The sequence below is a fragment of the Ostrinia nubilalis genome, chromosome W, assembly GCF_963855985.1.
Source record: "Ostrinia nubilalis chromosome W, ilOstNubi1.1, whole genome shotgun sequence".
NCBI classification, from domain to species: domain Eukaryota; kingdom Metazoa; phylum Arthropoda; class Insecta; order Lepidoptera; family Crambidae; genus Ostrinia; species Ostrinia nubilalis.
In genome coordinates, this window is record NC_087118.1 from 4,610,626 (window position 1) to 4,632,615 (window position 21,990).

General features: G+C 36.9%; 1 long non-coding RNA gene across 1 annotated transcript; it reads left to right on the forward strand.

The window, feature by feature from the left end:
- Positions 1 to 532: 532 nt before the first annotated feature.
- Positions 533 to 10,924, forward strand: LOC135086381 (uncharacterized). Its single transcript, XR_010260459.1, has 3 exons — positions 533 to 642; positions 946 to 1,001; positions 10,731 to 10,924. It is a non-coding gene; the product is annotated as an uncharacterized LOC135086381 (long non-coding RNA).
- Positions 10,925 to 21,990: the final 11,066 nt, after the last annotated feature.

The following is a 21,990-nucleotide window of genomic DNA, read 5'->3' on the forward strand; positions in this document are numbered from 1 at the left end:
GCTCGTGTACAGCAACACATTTTGAACGTTTTGATATCTTAATATATTAATATAAATTAGTATAATGAGATTGGAATGTTTAAAATTTAAACGAACTGTTTAAAATTTAATAAATAGGTTTAGATGCGGTGGGGGTGGACCTTGGGCCAACCCTAAGCAGTTTATTTAATTTTATACATACGTGAATGATTTCTTTAATCACATTTACCAAATTATTCATAATAACCGATTGTTATTAATAATTATTTTTCTATCATAATTAATCATCATAATCAAATCAGATTAAATAAAATCTGAGTTGCGTTCTATATCCTTTAGAGCGCCATGGTCTTTTTTAAAATACAAAACGTTTAACATTTCCGTGCAATATTTCTTTGATAAAAATACTTATAGAAATGCTTTAGTTATTTTATGCGTATTTTTGCGATTGCCTAAAACCCAAATCTTTATTTTCAAAACAGAAATATATTTTTTTACTGTTCCAGGCGAAATAGGTTGGTGACCAATAGGTTAAACACCACCAAACAAAAGTTGTCTATGGTCATAAGTTTTGTGGCCAAAAAAAGTTGAGTGAGACATTTCGCGCTCATTCACTTCCGCCTCCCTCTCGGTCGCAACTGTTTTGCATCTTGTTTCATCGCGGTAAGTTATGTGTAAATATTATTAAAATTATTATCCATAGGTTTGTCAAATAATAAAATACTATTGTACAAATCAATTTTGATGATATATCAACTTAATTGTTTCTTTTCAACGTTCCGTTAGTGTAGGCATCATTTTTGTTGAAGGGGACGCCATTGTAAAACAAATGAAATAATGTTAAACAAACAACTTTTTATGGTTTAAAACTTTTTAAAGTGTAATGATCGAAGTTTCAAGTGTATTTTAGGTTCTTCAGTGCCATAATTTGTGGTTCTTTAGTTCATTAAATGTGTATAATTGCAGTTTCACGATGCCCCGCTTCAACTACGATTCCACCACGGCCGTCTGCATCGCCACGGGTAAGTCTTATTTGTTCTTCTTTCCATTATTTTCTGTGTTTAGGTCCATGGTTCATTAAAAATATACTATGTTTGGCTTTGATGAATAGTTATGGACCGCCATTTTTCTTCTTTTATAATTGACATGGCAATGGTGTTGTAGGTAGTTCATAACTGCAAATTTATAGGATTTCTCTATCGTTGTTTCTTTATTTTGAGTCTGTTCGTTAAGATCTAGCTTTTTCAAGTCAATAACTTCACACATATCCTAAATATGGTTGACAAGGGCGTAGCCCCTTATTCTATTTGCCAAGTTATTTAAATTACCTACACCTACCTACAATCATGGACCTATAAAAAAAGGTCCATGCCTAACAGTAAATAGTAAATAACACGTAAGAAATCTTTATATTTTGAAACATGTCAATTCCACACAAGGTACTTGTATTAATAATGTCCTAACAGGCAAGTTATCATTTCTTTGTTGATGAACATAAATTCACATTATCTATCAATAAAAGTTATTTAGATCTTCTTACTCTGAGATGGTTTTCATATGAATAGTTATGTAAAATAATTTTACACGTAGGATTATTTACTGTTGAAATTGGTGTTACATTAGGTATTTAAAATACACAAGTAAGCATAACTTTAGTTCTTATTATAAACAAAGCATTTATTGAATCACATCTAATTTAATTAATGTTTCAGTTAAAATAATTGATTTGCTCTGAAATCAAATCAATAATAAGAACTTGATTGAATCCTTCCAAATATTGGTAGGTAATATCTATGCAGTTTAAATATTATTTGAAAACCTTCAGATTTGCAATAGGATTATTTGCATTTGATACTACTTAAATATATCCTGCGCTTGTTATATTTGTATTTATTTATCAATATTTTCAATTTAGTGTGTTGAATTCTAATTTGACATTCATCTTACTAGGTATAGGTACTTTTTTTTGAACTTGTATGAGTCTGGATCTGACCATAATATCTAGCCTTTTATAAATCAAGATTAAAAATTATACTAATTATAATTTACCTACTTGAATAGTGGTATTAATAACATTTAATTTTTATCTCTTGTCATAAATTAATTAAATTCAAATAGATGTGCACCAATTGATTGAAGTTATCAATATTCATCATGTTTGAAATTGGTCCTATACCGACTTAGATTATTAATCTAAGGTCCTATAATATTTTTCATTTTTACAGAAACATTAATTCTAAATTTCTTTTGATTCATATTATTACTAATTTAATTTAGGTATGTTTGATAAGCAGAAATTAGGTAGGTAGGTACCTACTTATTGTCTCAATGGGGTTAGGCAAGCCTGTTATTTGAATTTGCATTAGTTATTTTAGGAAATATTGTATCAATGCAATGCATTTTTTAGGTAGGATTAGCCTAATAAAATTACTTGTTGTAATATGAACTTACTGCAAAATGGTACAGTTACAGTAAAATAGGTTAGTACTAATTTGTATAATCATTGATTTCCATCATTACATACCTTAACTGGTAGGCATTTGTTTTTAATACAATTTACTGTTTTCTTTAGTAATTTGGATACATTACCTACGTACTTAAGTAGGTAATGTTGTTGTTCAATTATAATAAAATTTCAAACTTTTGTTTATATTAAACTTCTTATTACTATTAGCACTAGCAGCTATTAATTGTATGAGTTTGGATTTTCGGTTTAGGTAGGTCTCTATAGGTAGGTATATCTACTTTTAAATTTAATTTAATTTCTTTTATTTATTAGTAAAAAACAAACTTAATTTCAATTACCAAAACAATAAAAGTAATTAATCAGGTAGGCATTGTAAAATGTATCACTTGTTCATTGCATAACCATTTATAACTGAATAAGAATTTATTGACGATTTATTTTCAGAAAATTTGTTGGCACTATATTTTGTCATTTTGTTTTCTGTGTGTACCTCAAAATTAGCATGATTGATATTGCTTTAAGGTGATGTTCTAAGGCCTTGTCAAAATGCTTTAGATATTTTAGCGGAGAGTGTTAGAAGATAATGAAACACACAAACAATAATTTCGAAGCAAATTACTTTCTTTTAAATTATGTATTCGTAATGCATAATAAGCGCGACTTCATTGTCAATCAGACTATTATTAATTATTAATTTCTGGTAAAGGATTGTCCCATCAAGGCGATGCACGGTATAAAGGTAATAATGCACAGTGTGTAGCCATGTCAGCATGTGCATCCGCTTTGTCAGTTATTAAAAATCGGGCCGTGTTTGATGTTGCGGATATCAATACTATTCTTCAGTACGGTGATTTACTTTACTTGCAGTGTAAACCTCGGGACCACGTTTTCTTATTACCAGACGAATTGACGGTTTCTTTTTGGAAATTTGGCAACAAATTTTATTTATTTAATAGCCATGCGGTTGGCATCAATAATAAATTTAATCATCGGGACGAAACTCAAAATAAGGCGCGTTTGTTTTGTTTCCAAAATTTAGAAGATCTCGCAAAATTACTGTTCATAGGACATGCGTATACCTCGGCGCAATATTCTATACATAAATTAACTGTAGTAAATTTTGCGCTAAACTTAGATCCCGTCGTCCCACTCGAGCCACGCGACGCGAAATTAACAACGTTGAAACCTGTCGTAGTCCTTGAAAAAGTTGAGTTAGAATCAATAGACATTGCACCGGTGCAATCAACCAAACGAGGTCGACCCAAAAAAAAGAGATCATCTAAATCTAAAGTAGATTCTTCCGCACCGAAAAAATCTAAATTAATTAATGAAAAATTAAAACCAGTTGTGGTTCTTGAAAGAGTAGATTTAACACGTTGAGTGCGAAACCAGGTCTATAGACCTTGTGTACGTCTCGCTTACCGTGCGGCTAAGAAAATTATAGTCTTCCTTGTCGTGCGTAAGGCATAACTTCAATTGGGTCCGGTGTAGGAAAGTGATGAATATATATCTATGATGTATTCTTAAAATAGAATCCAATGATGTACCTACCTTAATACCAGGTTTTTAGACCTGGTACCGCACGGAATTAATAAAATGTCTTCACAATGCGAAACCAGGTCGAAGCACCTTGTACCCTGCGCACCTGGTACCGCACTCCACGCTAGCTACGTGCAGCCAGTGTTGCCTCGCATTCGTAAGAAACGCACATGTCGACATGGCGTCAAGAGAAACAAACAAAATCAAAACTGCAAATTGATTATAATTTAATTTGCTACACGATTTATTGCTAATTTAAATAATGTTTTTCGTGACAAACATTTGAAGTTGTAACTAAATGTTCTTAAATAATATAAATTCGGCCGTTTGGTGTAGTGGTTCAGAACGGACTACTATGCCGAGAGGTCCCGGGTTCGATTCCCGGCCGGGCAGAAATTGAAATGATGAATTTTAATTTCTGTGACGGGTCTGGGTGTGACTATGTATAATATTTATGTATTAAAAAAAAAAAGTATATAAGTAGTATATCCGTTAAGCTAGCACCCATAACACAAGCATTAAGTTGCTTACTTTGGGGCTAGCTGGCGCTGTGTGAAATTGTCCAAAGATTTATTATTTATTTATAATATGTTTTCTTTAAATATAGCTTATTTAAGTATTTATGCACGTATATCTTATTTGTAAAATATTTAGACTAAATTATTACAACATCTTTGTTTGTTACTTTTTTAAAATTCTATTAAAACTTAATTTAAACTATCGTTATTTGTATTTCACATCCCTAGAATACCCACCAGACTTCCCTACTTCAGTGCGGCACAGGGTGCATAAGCCTTGTATTTTGAATATAGCTATAATTTTTATACTAAACAAGTTATTCACGAACGCCTTCAGATGTATGTCAATAAATGCATTATTATTAATTTTCAAAGAAAAAAAACACAATATCTATTAACATGAAGCCAAAAATAAAATTAATATATCTTAAATATTACAAGGTCTTTAAGCCTTGTGCCGCCACAATGTAAGTTTTAATACCAGGTTTAATGACCTTGTACCGAAGGAATGGAAAGTATTAGAAAGTTACTGCCGCAGCAAAGGTGTTAACTGCGTTAAAAATTGCCCATGATGCGAAACCTTTGTCCGTCAGTACTACACATTCTGATGTCAAATTGAAATTAAAGCCAGTCGTTGTAATTGATCGGGTCGATTTAAATAGCGGTCGGGTCGATGAAAACGTAGCGTCAACTAAAACTATTAGACACCGAGAGGCTGTTAAACGATATGCTGCCCAGAACCCCACTGTTCATAGGGACGCGGTTAAAAAGTACTCCCAAAAAAATCCGTCGGTTAATAGGGACGCGGTTACACGATACTCTCAAAACAATCCCTCCGTTAACAGGGACGCGGTCAAACGATACTCTCAAAACAATCCCTCCGTTCACAGGGACGCGGTAAAACGTTACATTCAAAGTAATCCGTCGGTTAATAGGGAAGCGGTAAAACGATACTCAGAACAAAACCCGGAATTAAAACGCGAATCGTTGAAACAGTACGATACAGTAAATCGAAATTTAGAGCCCGCGTTGCGTAATTCGGAAACTCTTATCGGACAAAAACAAAACGACGACCTAGATTCAATTCAGACCCATTCTTTTAAACAATTGTCTTTAAATGACAGTCACAGATGTCCTCAATGTCAGGCGCGAATTTTTGTTGAGGAAAAAGGTAGAGTCAAGTGGTGTTGTGGTTCTGGAGCATATAATGTTCAAAATTTACCGCCGTTAACCGAAGAGTTCTATTCCCACCCAGCTTTCCTTCTAAGACCGCGAGCTTTCAATAATTTGTTTTCGTTTAGCGCATTAGGCGTTTCTCATGGTTTTCATCAACCAAATTCCGGTGTGTCTTTCTTAAAAATTCAGGGCCGAACTTACCATCGCGTTTTTGATTTAGCTTACACTGACACATATAATCCTATCGGTATGTACATTTACGACGAAAGGGAAAGGACAGCTGTAAGCCAAAATTTAGACATGGAGGTAGTTCGCTGCATTACCAATTTTATGCATAATGTTAGTCCGTACATAGATTGTTTTAAACGTTTAAGTCAGGAGCCTTCCGAGGAGGCACATTTGATATTTGAACCCACGTCGCGACGCTCCCATGGTAATATTTTAGGAGACATGCCAATCGGTTCGGAAATAGCCGCAATTCTGAGCACAGAACGCGAACGCTATATTCCTAAAGCTATAGTCATATGGCGCATAGGTGCTCGAAAACCGCACACTGTAGACATTTTACATCCGCTGTATGAAACTTTCCAATATCCTTTGCTGTATCCACACGGTAATCCCGGTTGGTTACCGAATAGACTCGATAACAACGGCGTAAAACTAACACAAAATAAATACGTCCGTTGTTTGTTGCTATCTGAGCCGCGGTTTTCAGAGTTGAGCAGATTTTCTGAGGAATGGATAGTAGATATGTTCTGTAGAATTTCAGAGGAACGACTTAGGTACATTTTTAACATGCAGAATCATTCCTCAGATGCTGCTCTTAGATCTGCTCCCCTTCAGGAAGTAGAAAACTCAGTAGAGATTAGTAACCAGATAGCAGCAGATGAAACCATACGGGGAGAGGGCGGTGTTGTGCCGGGACGTGTCTATCTGCCCAATACATTTACTGGAGGTCCACGGTATATGAAAACTAAATATATGGATGCGATTGCACTGGTCAATAGACTGGGCACTCCATCATACTTTTTAACGATGACATGCAATCCAAAGTGGCCCGAGATCCAACAATCTACTCCACAAGGACAAAGGCCTAATCCCTTAATTTGTGCGAGAGTTTTTAACTTGAAACTCGCACAACTTTTAAAAGACCTTAGAACTGGTGCTTGGTTTGGCACAGAATAAGTAATAGTACAGGTACAGAAGGATTACTCCGCAAGACGATTTAAATAAATGCGAGTCTTGCTACGACGCGATACAGTGGAATTCAGCTCGCACAGCACTACGTACCTACAATTTTATTCACCTACAAGTTTTGTCTCTTTCTATCGCGTACCTCTGAACTCTTCTTACGCTGTTAGGGTTGCTGTCTAGTGAAAAAATAATTAATCTACTTATTTGTAATGAGGTACGTATGTAGGTAAGTATGCATTCATTATGGAAAACCTTGGGAGAGGCCTTTGTCCAGCAGTGGACGTCATTTGGCTGAAACGAACGAACGCATTCTGAGCAGTAGTCATAGTAGGTTAGGTTCCTATACTATCCTAAGAATTATTGATTACCTACATGGCCAACATACCTTTCAGCATCTTTGGGAAGCGAAAAAAAAAGATAAATCCGGTAGATTTCTTTTCGAATTTAAACACCCGAACGCCGCACAATATTTCTTTCTCTTTATGTCCATTTTTAAATAATACTTCGATCATAGAATTATAATCATACTACAACGCACGCCAGCGTCCTGACGGGCGCGCGCGTGACACTCGACTGATATAATACCCGCCGGCGGGGCGCTTCGCTGTAGGTAATTATCGGACGTACCGCGCGGAGTGAGCCAGGCCTGGGTTTGGTAGATGTATGTATATTATGCATGTCATAGAATTTCAAAAACGAGGACTGCCCCATGCCCACATTTGTTTTAGAATCGAAGGGGGTGGTCCCATACAAAATTTTGAAATCGATCAATTTGTAAGGGCAGATATCCCTCCTCCTTCTGAGGCAGGTGGTAGATTACGCAAGGCTGTGCTTGATCACATGATACACGGCCCATGTGGACCTCCACATAGAACAGATTTGCCATGTTGGGATACTGAAAAAATGAAATGCACAAAGTATTTCCCTAAATCTGAAACGGCTGTAACTTACTGCGATGACAAAGGTTTTGTTCATTTACGCCGTGATAGTAAAAACCAAGCCACCATTCAATTTAGAAATAGAGACATAACGGTTAGTGATTTGTGGGTCGTTCCGTACAATGCCGCTCTTCTCCTCAAGTATGACTGTCACATAAATTTATTAGCATATTCCGCACGCGCGATCGTCAAATATCTATTCAAATACATGACCAAAGGTCCTGACGAATCGCGCGTTACAGTCGTTCCCGATTCAGATAAAAACAATGAAATCGAGCAGTATGTCACCAAACGTTACCTTGGTTCTTGCGAAGCGACGTGGCGCATTTTAGAGTTTGACGTAACAACTCGCGAACCGAACGTAAAGCAGCTCGCCGTACACCTTGAGGGCCAACAATCCATCTTTTTCAAGCCGGGAACCGAAGCAGATGCCGCGCGCCGCGCTCATTCGGACTTAATAACTTATTTTAAAAGGCCTCTCGGTGAACAGTTTGATAACATAACGTATTTAGATTTTTACGAGCGGTTTATTGTACATTCACGACGTCCCACCACAAAAAATGTAGAAATCTTTGAATTGAGCAATAATAAATTTTTGACAAGACGGCAAAGGGGCGAATTAGTATCGCGTTTATTCTGGGTCGCGCCAAACAGAGGTGAATTATTTTACTTGCGTCTTCTTTTAGCGTCTCAGCCGTGTCGTAGTTACGACGATTTATATAAACTTGGTGGTCCATTGTGCAAAACTTTCCAGGAAGCTGCGAAAGCTCTCGGGATCGCGGACGATGAAGCGGAGTATGAGATTGCTATGCAGGAAGCATCTACATTTTTGACTGGACCACGGCTGCGTAGCTTTTTCGTACTCTTAGCTGTGAACGGGGTTAGGGTCGTTTCTTTGTGGGATAAGTACAAACATTTAATTGGTCAGGATTTTTTGCAGCGTTTATCCGATGACGCAGAAAAAGCGTATAAACTTTGTCTCGTCCAAATCGACTGGTTATTGCGTAAACATGGGACATCCCTTGTCGAGCAAGGGTTACCGGGCGTTATAGACGATTCGACCGAAGTAGGCCGCGAGCGCGTCGAATATAATCGCGACGAGTTAAACACGTTCGTGAGTAGCTGGCTACCAAAATTATCCCCCGACCAAAACCTCGTGTTTAGTTATATTCACACTCTCCTGAGTGACAGCGAGTTCCGAAACTCAAACAATACTGCCATTTTCATTGACGGGCCTGCCGGAACAGGTAAAACTTTGCTTTTAAATGTAATTGCTGCACACGCACGCGGAAATTCAGGAATTGTCTTGTGTACGGCGAGTTCAGGTATCGCGGCGCAAAATTACGTAGGCGGCATTACGGCACATAGCATGTTTAAATTCCCCCTCAACCCCGTAGATGATCTTGGTTACTGGAGCATTACCAATGGTTCGCAGCGCGCTGAGCTTGTTCGACAAGCTGACGTTATTATTTACGACGAAGCCCCTATGGCTCACAAATATTTAATTCACCTGCTTGATAGGTCTCTCCGCGATTTGATGAAGTGTAACAGGCTTTTTGGTGGGAAAATCGTAATTTTCGCAGGAGATTTCCGTCAGATACCTCCTGTCGTAGTAAAAGCTAAAAGTAACTCTGACGTAATCAATTGTTCAGTCAAGTCCTCACCGATTTGGGAACAAATTAGAATTTTCAACTTGAGCACTTCCCAACGTAACAGAGACGACCCAGAGTATTCTGACTTTTTATTAAAACTGGGATCGAATCAATTGCCGGTTCAAACAGTAAAGGTAAATCGTTCAATTTTAAATTTAGTAGATTTAACTTCCCACCTTTCTTATGTTACAGATTTGAACGATTTAATAGATTTTGTTTTTTCACATGTTGTCATTGTTGAACCGGACACGTGTGCTGGTCGAGCAATACTCACCACACACAATCAAAACGTTAGGGAAATTAATTCCATAGTATTAGATAGAGTAGAGTCGGAACCGTTACACTTTTATTCAATCGATAAAGTCCTTTCCGATAACGCGGACGATATATTTTTAGGCGCGGACGCGTTAAATAAACTGCAGCCAAAGGGTGTTCCAGAACATGATCTAACACTAAAAGTAGGATGCGTGTGCATGATAATCCGCAATCTTAGTTTTTCAGACCGACTGGTCAATGGCACAAAAGTTATCGTCGTGAAAACTACGCCGCGCATAATAACCGTTCGCAAGCCAGGCGAAACAAACGAATTTTTGATTCCGCGTATCTTGTTTAAAGCTCCAATCGAACCGGACAGCCCCATCGAAATGACGCGACGGCAATTCCTCTTAGCTCTGTGTTATGCCATGACTGTTCATAAGAGTCAGGGGCAGACTATAAATCGGGTAGGCGTAGACTTGCGGTCGGACGTGTTCAGTCATGGCCAATTGTACGTAGCGTTAGGTCGGGTCCAAGAAAAATCGGATATCAAAATTTTAGTTTCGCGCGATAAATTAGTCGACGATAAACTTTTGCTTAATAATGTAGTGTACCCGCAGCTTCTTTAGATTACTTTTTTTATATACTTTTTTATTTTTACGCAGTTTCTCGGAAAGTGTAAATATAATTCACCTCATCAATCAATTGACAATTCTTTTGTGTAAATATATTTTAAAATCAATTAAAATCAAGCTGACACGCCTATACACGTGCATTATTTATTTATTTTTGCTTTTTTATACTCATTTCGCATGAATTCAAAATTTGGTGGTTTTTGTTTGGGCATGTTGGTTTTGTGTATATGAGTTATGCGTGTGTGGTGGTGTGAGTGGAGATAGTGAAGTATCGGGGGAATGGGCTATGTTAAATATCATCTCTACACTGTAGGGGTGGATCGGTATAGCGTCGTCACTTGGAGTATAAATCCATTTACATTGGTGTTTGATTTTAGAATAGGAGCTTTCTCGGTCAACCAAATTGAAGAAGAGATGTTATGATATCGCTGAAGGGCGAACTGAAGGATAGACGTGGACGACTGTTAGGGGGACACGCCAGCCTGTGGGCTGATGTTGCTGATGCTGTGGGAAACACCGGCGGACGTCTTGGGGAAGGTAACGACATCGAAGCGAAGAGTGTGGAGTTCGACAGCCGCATAACTGCGGGCGTGAAGTTGAGGGGGAAGAGACCGGAGAGAAGATGCAGGGGTGACGAATCAAGGTAAGGTTAATAACCGCTTGATAATGTCCCACTTGTGCCAATTGAATGCCTCAGCGTCGACGGAATGTCAGGAAGTCTAGGTACAAGTACGAGTATGCCAATATAACAAACATATGCATGGTTCCGGAGGCAATGAGCAATGGGTGTGTTGATTTTTTGTTAGTTATATGCCGTTTTAAGCGTAACTGAACGGAATTGTTCTTACCAGCATATAATAGATATCGTATAATTGTCATTTTGTAAAAGTAAGCTTCAACCAAACCAACGCGTGCAAATCACCATCGCCGACGCAATCATAGGCGAATGACAGGTCGCACGACCAGTCATTGGCCTATGATCGCGCCGGCGATGGCAATCTGCACGCGTTGGTTTGGTTGAAGCTGAAATAATGTACAGGGGTAGCCTTTTTTTTCCCATTACTTGAATAAGCAATGCACGCTGCGTCGTAGGTTACACTGAAGAACATAGGTACTTTTATAGATATATAAAGTGCTTTAAACGGTTATGTAGAGAGTAGGTTTTCGAGGGAGCACATATAATATTTGAACCCATGCAATGACCGTGACGTAATGAATATGTCCGTTTGTTTCTTGCTATCTAAACCGCTGTTTTCCGATTTTTTTTATATTGTATGTAAAAAAATGCAGTTGGCTTTAGGGATGGCCAAGGGGCCACTCCCGCCGCAACTTGACCTATTTTTAATACTATGTTGCATAAATTAATATCATAAATTAGTAATAAAACATTATGACAATAAAGTGATCCCCTCCATTGTCAAGATTATCTTCAGTCTGAATTGTTATTTTTATTAAATTAAAAAGAAAGATCTTGAATTTGTCATTCTCACTAAAATGTCTCTAAATATGATCGAGTGAAGCGATGGCTGGCTCATCCGTCATGTCTGTGAACAGGCGCTGCCTTCGGGGACTGGTCAAACCAAGTTGTCCAGATTTTTACGCTTTTAATTTTGAATGGGGTGATGTTATAGCATTACTTTGCCACAGTTCCCATAGATAGTCAAAAATGTTTTTGGTTACTTTAATGTCAAAACAGTCACATTATTGGTAATAACACATTACACGATTGAAAGGGATCCTCTTCAATCTTATTGTGTTTGAGTTTTTTCAGTCTGAATTATTACTATCATTAGAATATGAAAAAAGATATCTTGGATTTGTCATTCTCACTAAAATGGCTCTGGGGTGGTGGCGTGGTGAGGCGGGTCGTTACATTCTCTAAAATATGATCGAGTGAAGCGATGGCTGGCTCATCCGTCATGTCTGTGAACAGGCGCTGCCTTCGGGGACTGGTCAAACCAAGTTGTCCAGATTTTTACGCTTTTAATTTTGAATGGGGTGATGTCATAGTATTACTTTGCCACAGTTCCCATAGCATAGATAGTCAAAAATATTTTTGGTTACTTTAGTGTCAAAACAGTCACATTTGGTAATAACACATTACACGATTGAAAGGGATCCTCTTCGATCTTATTGTGTTTAAGTTTATTCAGTCTGAATTATTACTATCATTAGAATAAATATGAAAAAAGATATCTTGGATTTGTCATTCTCACTAAAATGTCTCTGGGGTGGTGGCGTGGTGAGGCGGGTCGTTACATTCTCTAAAATATGATCGAGTGAAGCGATGGCTGGCTCATCCGTCATGTCTGTGAACAGGCGCTGCCTTCGGGGACTGGTCAAACCAAGTTGTCCAGATTTTTACGCTTTTAATTTTGAATGGGGTGATGTTATAGCATTACTTTGCCACAGTTCCCATAGATAGTCAAAAATATTTTTGGTTACTTTAGTGTCAAAACAGTCACATTATTGGTAATAACACATTACACGATTGAAAGGGATCCTCTTCTATCTTATTGTGTTTGAGTTTTTTCAGTCTGAATTATTACTATCATTAGAAAATGAAAAAAGATATCTTGGATTTGTCATTCTCACTAAAATGGCTCTGGGGTGGTGGCGTGGTGAGGCGGGTCGTTACATTCTCTAAAATATGATCGAGTGAAGCGATGGCTGGCTCATCCGTCATGTCTGTGAACAGGCGCTGCCTTCGGGGACTGGTCAAACCAAGTTGTCCAGATTTTTACGCTTTTAATTTTGAATGGGGTGATGTTATAGCATTACTTTGCCACAGTTCCCATAGATAGTCAAAAATATTTTTGGTTACTTTAGTGTCAAAACAGTCGCATTATTGGTAATAACACATTACACGATTGAAAGGGATCCTCTTCAATCTTATTGTGTTTAAGTTTTTTCAGTCTGAATTATTACTATCATTAGAATATGAAAAAAGATATCTTGGATTTGTCATTCTCACTAAAATGTCTCTGGGGTAGTGGCGTGGTGAGGCGGGTCGTTACATTCTCTAAAATATGATCGAGTGAAGCGATGGCTGGCTCATCCGTCATGTCTGTGAACAGGCGCTGCCTTCGGGGACTGGTCAAACCAAGTTGTCCAGATTTTTACGCTTTTAATTTTGAATGGGGTGATGTTATAGCATTACTTTGCCACAGTTCCCATAGATAGTCAAAAATATTTTTGGTTACTTTAGTGTCAAAACAGTCACATTATTGGTAATAACACATTACACGATTGAAAGGGATCCTCTTCAATCTTATTGTGTTTAAGTTTTTTCAGTCTGAATTATTACTATCATTAGAATATGAAAAAAGATATCTTGGATTTGTCATTCTCACTAAAATGTCTCTGGGGTAGTGGCGTGGTGAGGCGGGTCGTTACATTCTCTAAAATATGATCGAGTGCAGCGATGGCTGGCTCATCCGTCATGTCTGTGAACAGGCGCTGCCTTCGGGGACTGGTCAAACCAAGTTGTCCAGATTTTTACGCTTTTAATTTTGAATGGGGTGATGTTATAGCATTACTTTGCCACAGTTCCCATAGATAGTCAAAAATATTTTTGGTTACTTTAGTGTCAAAACAGTCACATTATTGGTAATAACACATTACACGATTGAAAGGGATCCTCTTCAATCTTATTGTGTTTGAGTTTTTTCAGTCTGAATTATTACTATCATTAGAATATGAAAAAAGATATCTTGGATTTGTCATTCTCACTAAAATGGCTCTGGGGTGGTGGCGTGGTGAGGCGGGTCGTTACATTCTCTAAAATATGATCGAGTGAAGCGATGGCTGGCTCATCCGTCATGTCTGTGAACAGGCGCTGCCTTCGGGGACTGGTCAAACCAAGTTGTCCAGATTCCTATGCTTTTAATTTTTAATAGGGTGATGTTATAATATTACTTTGCCACAGTTCCCATAGATAGTCAAAAATATTTTTGGTTACTTTAATGTCAAAACAGTCACATTATTGGCAATGAAACATTACACGATTGGAAGGGATCCTCTTCAATCTTATTGTGTTTAAGTTTTTTCAGTCTGAATTATTACTATCATTAGAATATGAAAAAAGATATCTTGGATTTGTCATTCTCACTAAAATGTCTCTGGGGTGGTGGCGTGGTGAGGCGGGTCGTTACATTCTCTAAAATATGATCGAGTGAAGCGATGGCTGGCTCATCCGTCATGTCTGTGAACAGGCGCTGCCTTCGGGGACTGGTCAAACCAAGTTGTCCAGATTCCTATGCTTTTAATTTTTAATAGGGTGATGTTATAATATTACTTTGCCACAGTTCCCATAGATAGTCAAAAATATTTTTGGTTACTTTAGTGTCAAAACAGTCACATTATTGGCAATGAAACATTACACGATTGGAAGGGATCCTCTTCAATCTTATTGTGTTTAAGTTTTTTCAGTCTGAATTATTACTATCATTAGAATATGAAAAAAGATATCTTGGATTTGTCATTCTCACTAAAATGTCTCTGGGGTGGTGGCGTGGTGAGGCGGGTCGTTACATTCTCTAAAATATCCAAAAAAAGTCTAAAATCAATTCGGGAGTGGGTGAAGTTAGAAAAAAAGTAAAAATGGGGTTCGGCGCGGAAAATGGTCCAGATTAAGGCAAAAATGCAAAATTTTGGAAATCCAAGATGGCCGCCAAGCGTTCACCCGTTTTCCTCAAGGGACTAAATTCTCCATACAAATTGTATGCAGGGGGGCTTAGCTAACGTAGAAAAAGGCGAGGCCGAAGGCCGAGCGATAGTTTAAAGCCTGTGAGTCGCCATAGATTTATTTTTAATGCGTCAAAAAAGGACTAGAGCCCAGTGACAGACAAAAAGGCGAGGCCGAAGGCCGAGCGATGGTTCAAATCCCGACAGTTGCCATAGATTTATTTGTGTTGCGTCAAAAAAGCACAAGAGCACAGTGACACAGTTAACACCCCCTGTAATTTCTGCGAGGCCGAAGGCCGAGCTCCGAATGCGAGGCCGCAGGCCGAGCGCCGCGTAGGGCGAAGCCCGGAGCGGCCAGCATCGCAGATCTAGCTTTTGTAGCCCGCGTAGCGGGCGACCAAAGCTAGTTTTATATAAAGTTCAATTGTTATAATAAGCATTGCATGCAGCAAGCAAGCAAACAAGCAAGCTAGCAAACAAGCGAGCAAGCAAGCGAGCAAGCAAGCAAGCTAGCAGGCTAGCATGCAGGCAAGCAAGCAGGCAAGCAAGCTAGCAAGCAAGCTAGCATGCAGGCAAGCAAGCAGGCAAGCAAGCTAGCAAGCAGGCAAGCAAGCAGGCAAGCAAGCAAGCAAGCAAGCAGGCAAACAAGCAATCAAGCAAGCAAGCAAGCAGGCATGCAGCATGAAAATTTGACTAAAAACTTGAGACTTCTGTCACGGCTCCGGCACTGCGGGGCTCTGGCGGTCCCTCGCGTGCTAATCGTCGCAGATGGCTTTCGCTCGACACCGCGTCTTCGGCTTGCTGGCCGGCTTCGCCGGCCAGCCTCAGCCGCGGCGCCTCGCTTCCAGCCACCTGCTCCTCAGCCCGCGGGCCGCCTCGCCCCTTCGTCCCTACGCGCTTCTAAATTACACTCTAGGGGTAGGGCAGACAAGACTACGTGGAGTCGGTTTTACGGCGATTCGTTTTTGTCACTAAAGTAATTTATAAGTCAAGCTAAAGAAGAACATACTAAAAGTTATATCTATCAGAAATTATATCAATTAAAGAGTATACCAAATAGTCGTTATAACAAATAATATTTATTTTATGTAATGGTTATATGAAATATTATTTATATTAAACAAAATTACATCAAATGAGTCTTAGATTAAGTAAGGTTTATATCAAATGTCTTTATGCGTTTTGATTGGTATCTGAAATGACATTATTAGAAATGATTCATTATATGAAGTAAACATTATATGTTAAAAAATTATATCAAGTGTTATTATAACATACGTTTATTATACAATATGAACGTTATTGAAATGAATTTATATCATATAAACTTATATAAACTGTCACGCACCCATACAGGTAGTGTACGTGATTTTGATGATATTTATAAAACATTGCCACAAATAACAGAATTTTGTGACCAAATAATCACATAATATTGCTGGATATGTTATAAGAGCAATACAAAATATCTACGAGGCACCGTTGTCGATATATTGATATTTTGATAAAAACTTAAAATGTATTTTATTCACTATTTATATAACATATTTTAAGTTTTTATTAATACGGGATCGTGTCTAAAATTAGCTGTAGTTATTTAATTGTTTTTTTAAAAGAAAACTACATGTGACTTTGTCTCAAAATAAACTTAAACAGGATGAAATTAATGATACAAAAAAATTAATTATGTGTGACAACACTGGCGGCTCGAAAAATGCCCGCGCAGCAACGATGTATAATAAGCAATCTGTTTTGGAATTATACATTTTTATTTAAAATTCAATGAAAATATTATCTATTTAAACATTCCGTTTAATATCATTCGTCTGTATATCTCATTCGTCTGTGTATCTCATTCGTCTGTCAGATAATCGATGCCATTTCTGTGATCGTAGCGGTGCGTTGGGGCAACGGCGGCATCGGCGGCATCGGCATCTTTGAATCGATTACGATTTCCCGTCACTAAATGTTGGCTGTGACGTCACAGTAGGTATTAAAAAGTCGGCACGCTTGGTTTTAATACAGATCGTGTTACTTGCGTTATCTATGTATATCTATATCTGTGACCGTGGTTATTGATTTATAATTGCATATAATGTTACTATAATAATATTTATTCTGATATTTTAATATTTTTTTAATGGGATTGATATATTGATGCTCTTTATGATTGTTAAATGATTGAGACAGAAAAATAATAGTGAGAGCTTTGGATGTGTTGCTTGTGTGTGTGTAAGTGTGTGTGTAAAAGTGATAAGATTTGTTCAAAACAATTGTGTGAGATTGCTTATTAACGTACCTTATATTAGAAAATATTTTTTTAAAACTATCTATAGATACTTATAATAAATCTGTAGAGAGGTCAATTCTGTACATGAAATATATTTTCAAAATAACTATCAGGGGGTGATTAGTGATCGATACTGATGCCAAAAATGCAATCAGTAAAATTTTTGTCTGTCTGTCTGTCTGTCTGTCTGTCTGTCTGTCTGTCTGTATGTTCCTTATAGAAACAAAAACCACTTGAGGGATTTTAACGAAACTTGGTACAATTATTCTTCATACTCCTGGGCAGGTTATAGGATACTTAGGAATTCCCACGGGAACGGGAATTAGCGGGAAAATCCTTTTGTACGAAAAATCTAAACCGCTTAAGTTAGACGCTTGAAATTTGGCCTTAGTAAACTTAAAGCTTAGTTACAACAGGATATTGCAAAATTCCCATGGGAACGGGAGTTAGTGGGAAAAAACATTTGTATGAAAAAATCTAAACCGCGTAAGATATACTCTTGAAATTTGGCATGCAGGTACCTTAGTAAACTTAAAGCTTAGTTACAACAGGATATTGCAAAAATCTCACGGGAACGGGAGTTAGCGGGAAAAAACATTTGTATGAAAAAATCTGAACCGCGTAAGATAGATGAAGGGGGGGTAAAACGAGATCCACGCGCACGAAGTCGCGGGCGGCCGCTAGTTATTAATAAAAAACAATAAATATCCTAAGTCTAGTCATTTCTGGTTCTTCAAATCGGAGAGCTGTCCTTCGTTCTTCACCAGGATGTATGGGTCACCGTCTTTGCGCCGCAGGTAAACATTATCGTTAGAAGTCCAACAATACGAATATCCCAGGGTTTTAGCAACCTCTCTTGCCAAGTAGAAAAGTTTCTTTGATTTGTTCGATAAGTGTGAAATGAAACACTCTTGTAGGTTGTTCTAACTTGTATTTCAGCACCACTGATTTACACAATTCCGACATTATGACGTCATCTTAATAGTACCTCTTGCTTTGAACGCTCAAATCGAACTGACTGTCCAGCGGCATGCCAGCGATAAGGTAACTTCCCCTTCCATCAGTGAAAGTCAACCGGTTCAAAACGACTTATCGACGGCATGCTCCGGAACTAGTCAAATGCAATACTTATTTCATAATTAGCTGTTTTCTTAATTTTTAAAATACTAAAATGTATTCAATAAAAATCTAAAATAATTAAATTAAATAATAAATATGAAATAATTGGATTTAATACAAAATAAATTCTAAAATCATTCTAATGTCTGCAAAATGCCTAGGAAGTAATCAAATAAAGTATTTTAATTTAATAATGGGTTTTTGGGTTCTTCTAAAATACAATACAAATACTAAAATTGTTGCAATAACTATTTAAAAGTAACCAATAATCGTATAAAATACAATATGAATTCTAAAATCATTACATTCGGCCATCCGACACCGTGATGCCTCCCGGCATTCACGTCTAATAAGGATTTATTCTAAAATCATTAATATTACTTTTCAAACAATATTACAATATGAAGCATATATAGTAGAATGATAAACAATTCTATGACAACTTGTTAACAAGTGTTTTAACATTAATAATGCATTTTAGAAACTATATTCTTCATATTAAACCAGTAACAAATGTTAAGAAAGGGAGAAAAATCTTGTAGGCACTTATACACACTATACATTTTCATCTAATCTATATTATTCGTAATGACTTATTTTATAACCAATAACGGATATTTGCATGAAATTCAGATATTAATCGTTTTACTTTATAATTTTCTCAAAACTACCATATCGAATATATTGGAAACTACTCTTTTTAAATCCAAATTTTTATTTCACATAAATACACGTCCATTAGATGTTAGTAAATAATCAATTTAATTACAGTGTATCTTGCCATGACTGCCATGTGAAAGTTTTTAAGTTTATAAGAACATGTCAAAACGTTAATATTATATCCAATTATATCCATTTGTAACCGTAATCTGGCAAATAATGAATTATGGTCACGATTTATGATTAACACTAAAGGTACTTTCGTCAGAATAAATTATGTATTTCTAAGGCCTTAACATAATTTTCTTCTTTACAAATTTTCCAAGTGTTTGAAACCAATAGGTACAATTACAGTGTCCTTATATTATGTGTTTCTGAATGTCTGTGATGCTCGATTTCATCACGATAAGCGCAACATATTTGCCATCTAGCTGTACGTGGGACCACTAAAAATAATTTGATATCAACCTTACTGTATCTGCTATTTGAAGAGATTACGATGTTTGGATGGGTTGTCGTCAGATTCTATGACTAAATTTTGGTATTTGGACTATTCGCGGAACTCTTCTTTTTTTTTTAACGTGGTTCTTAAGGCAGCATAACCAGTAGAAACTTTTAAGTCTTAAAAGATATACCTTTTTTTTTAGCACACACACACCACAGCTAGTGTCTCTAACTCATAGAAGTTGTCTTTCATTGAAGATGTCTTTCCTCAGGGGTCGCCTGTCTGTGGGTCGACTAAAGTAAGTGACTGCTACAGAACTTTAAAGACTTTTCTCTTTATCATCAAGATCTGACTTAAATATGATTTAGAGTCCTGAATAATATTGATAATCATAGCATTGGATCAAGTTAGTCATCTATGGTTTTCTGAACCCTTTTCCCTTTTGTAATGAGATAAGTGGTAATGATGGTATTTGCACATTATTTTTCATCCTGACATCAAAGACTGCACGTGTACGTCCTATCTCAGTCAGATTTATAGCAATACAATCGCGATAATTTCACAAAAGAGTATAAAGCTTATCTAACTAACCAGAACTTGTCGGAACTAAGTCCGGGCTTAGTCATAATATCAGCTCTTTTACAATTCGATTTACATGACATAATATGTCATGTAAATCGAATTGTAAAAGACCCCTCAGCTATGGATACTCTCGATAGAGCTGATATTATGACTAAGCCCGGACTTAGTTCCGACAAGTTCTGGTTAGTTAGATAAGCTTTATACTCTTTTGTGAAATTATCGCGATTGTATTGCTATAAATCTGACTGAGATAGGACGTACACGTGCAGTCTTTGATGTCAGGATGAAAAATAATGTGCAAATACCATCATTACCACTTATCTCATTACAAAAGGGAAAAGGGTTATTGGACATGCTCCAAAAAGCATTGAAGTAGCTATTAAAATATTTGCTTTAAGTGTTATTGGACTAGGCGACAAATTACCAAAAACGATTTCACCTTTGCCGTTGTGAATTAAAAAGGCTCTTAAACACCCGGTACTTGGCCCCCTGTTTAATTTACATACATAACATACAAAACAAACAACTGTGACAAACAAAATTCCACGCGGAAGAACCCTCGGCGGAAAGCTATTCGCATTATAAAATATCACTTGAAAATATAGAACCGCCTAAGGCGGGAATCGAACCCACGGCCTTAAGCTCGCCAGGTGTCAAGTTATTTTCAAATTTTAAATCGAAAGGCAACTGTAAACGCCAGAAACTATCCTTTGTAAACTAGAAATTTATGTTAACTGGTATTTACTTGTGTCCGTCATTTTCGTGGCTCTCGAAAATATTCTGACCAAGAATTTTATAGAATGTCAGTATTCAAAACCGTGAGAAATTGCAGTTGCGTGAAGTTTTGACCAATAGACGTGTTGACACCGCCAGTCAATTGACGTACTTTTAAAAACTGTTAAATCAAACTCCCATAGATTTCGTATGGCACGACAAGCAAGTGACGTCGCTATTTTGTGAATTTAATCAAACTACTTTTCTTAATTACAATCCGACCAAAAATGGTAATTTACAGGTCATTTCAGATTAATTAAGCTTTCAAGATTAGAATGTCTTTAATAAATTGTAATATCGAATCAATATCGGTGTCAAATCGTCCATTGTCAGTGAAGTCTGCTATACATCATCAATCGCTAACACTTCTATAACGGCGTCAATCTCATCAACATTTTTGTTTATATTAGCTCTATAGAGGTATGACTGATGATTGACCACAACTTTTACAATTGGAATTGATATTGAAATGATCCGCCAAACTATACTTAGTTTCAACATCGGTTTTGCGTCAACAAGTGCACTCACTACCAACACTTAAAAGGATTTTTCATTTACCAAAACAGTCTCATAGATTTTTTTTGTCATAAAAATAATTACGTCAACTGTTCATCCTTTCAAGTAGCAGGATTCAAAATTTCCTCTAACAGACGTCCGTAGTTCCTTTAGCTAAGCCAATTAACTTTTGCAATGTGTAAGTCAAAGACAAAATTCTCTTACTTGCATTAGCTATTATAATAGCGCTCACAAATTGTCAAAAATAAAAGACTACTAAAAGAAAAACTTTAAACTTCTGCTCATTATGGAACCTTGACGTTTCATATTCGAAATATATTTTTGAAGTGGAATTATAGATCTATAGACAAGATATTGTACTTGGCAAAAGAACCTACCGAAAGTCCGAACCGAGGACAATTTTAAAATAAACGAATCATTAATTAATTCACTTTACTTGTGTAAAAATATTTTAAAAAAATAATTTTTTTTTGCACATTTACTTTAACGTTAATTTAAACGTTATAATCGAATACTTTATTATTACCTTTAATTATTACTATTAAAGATTTACTACATAAGCTAA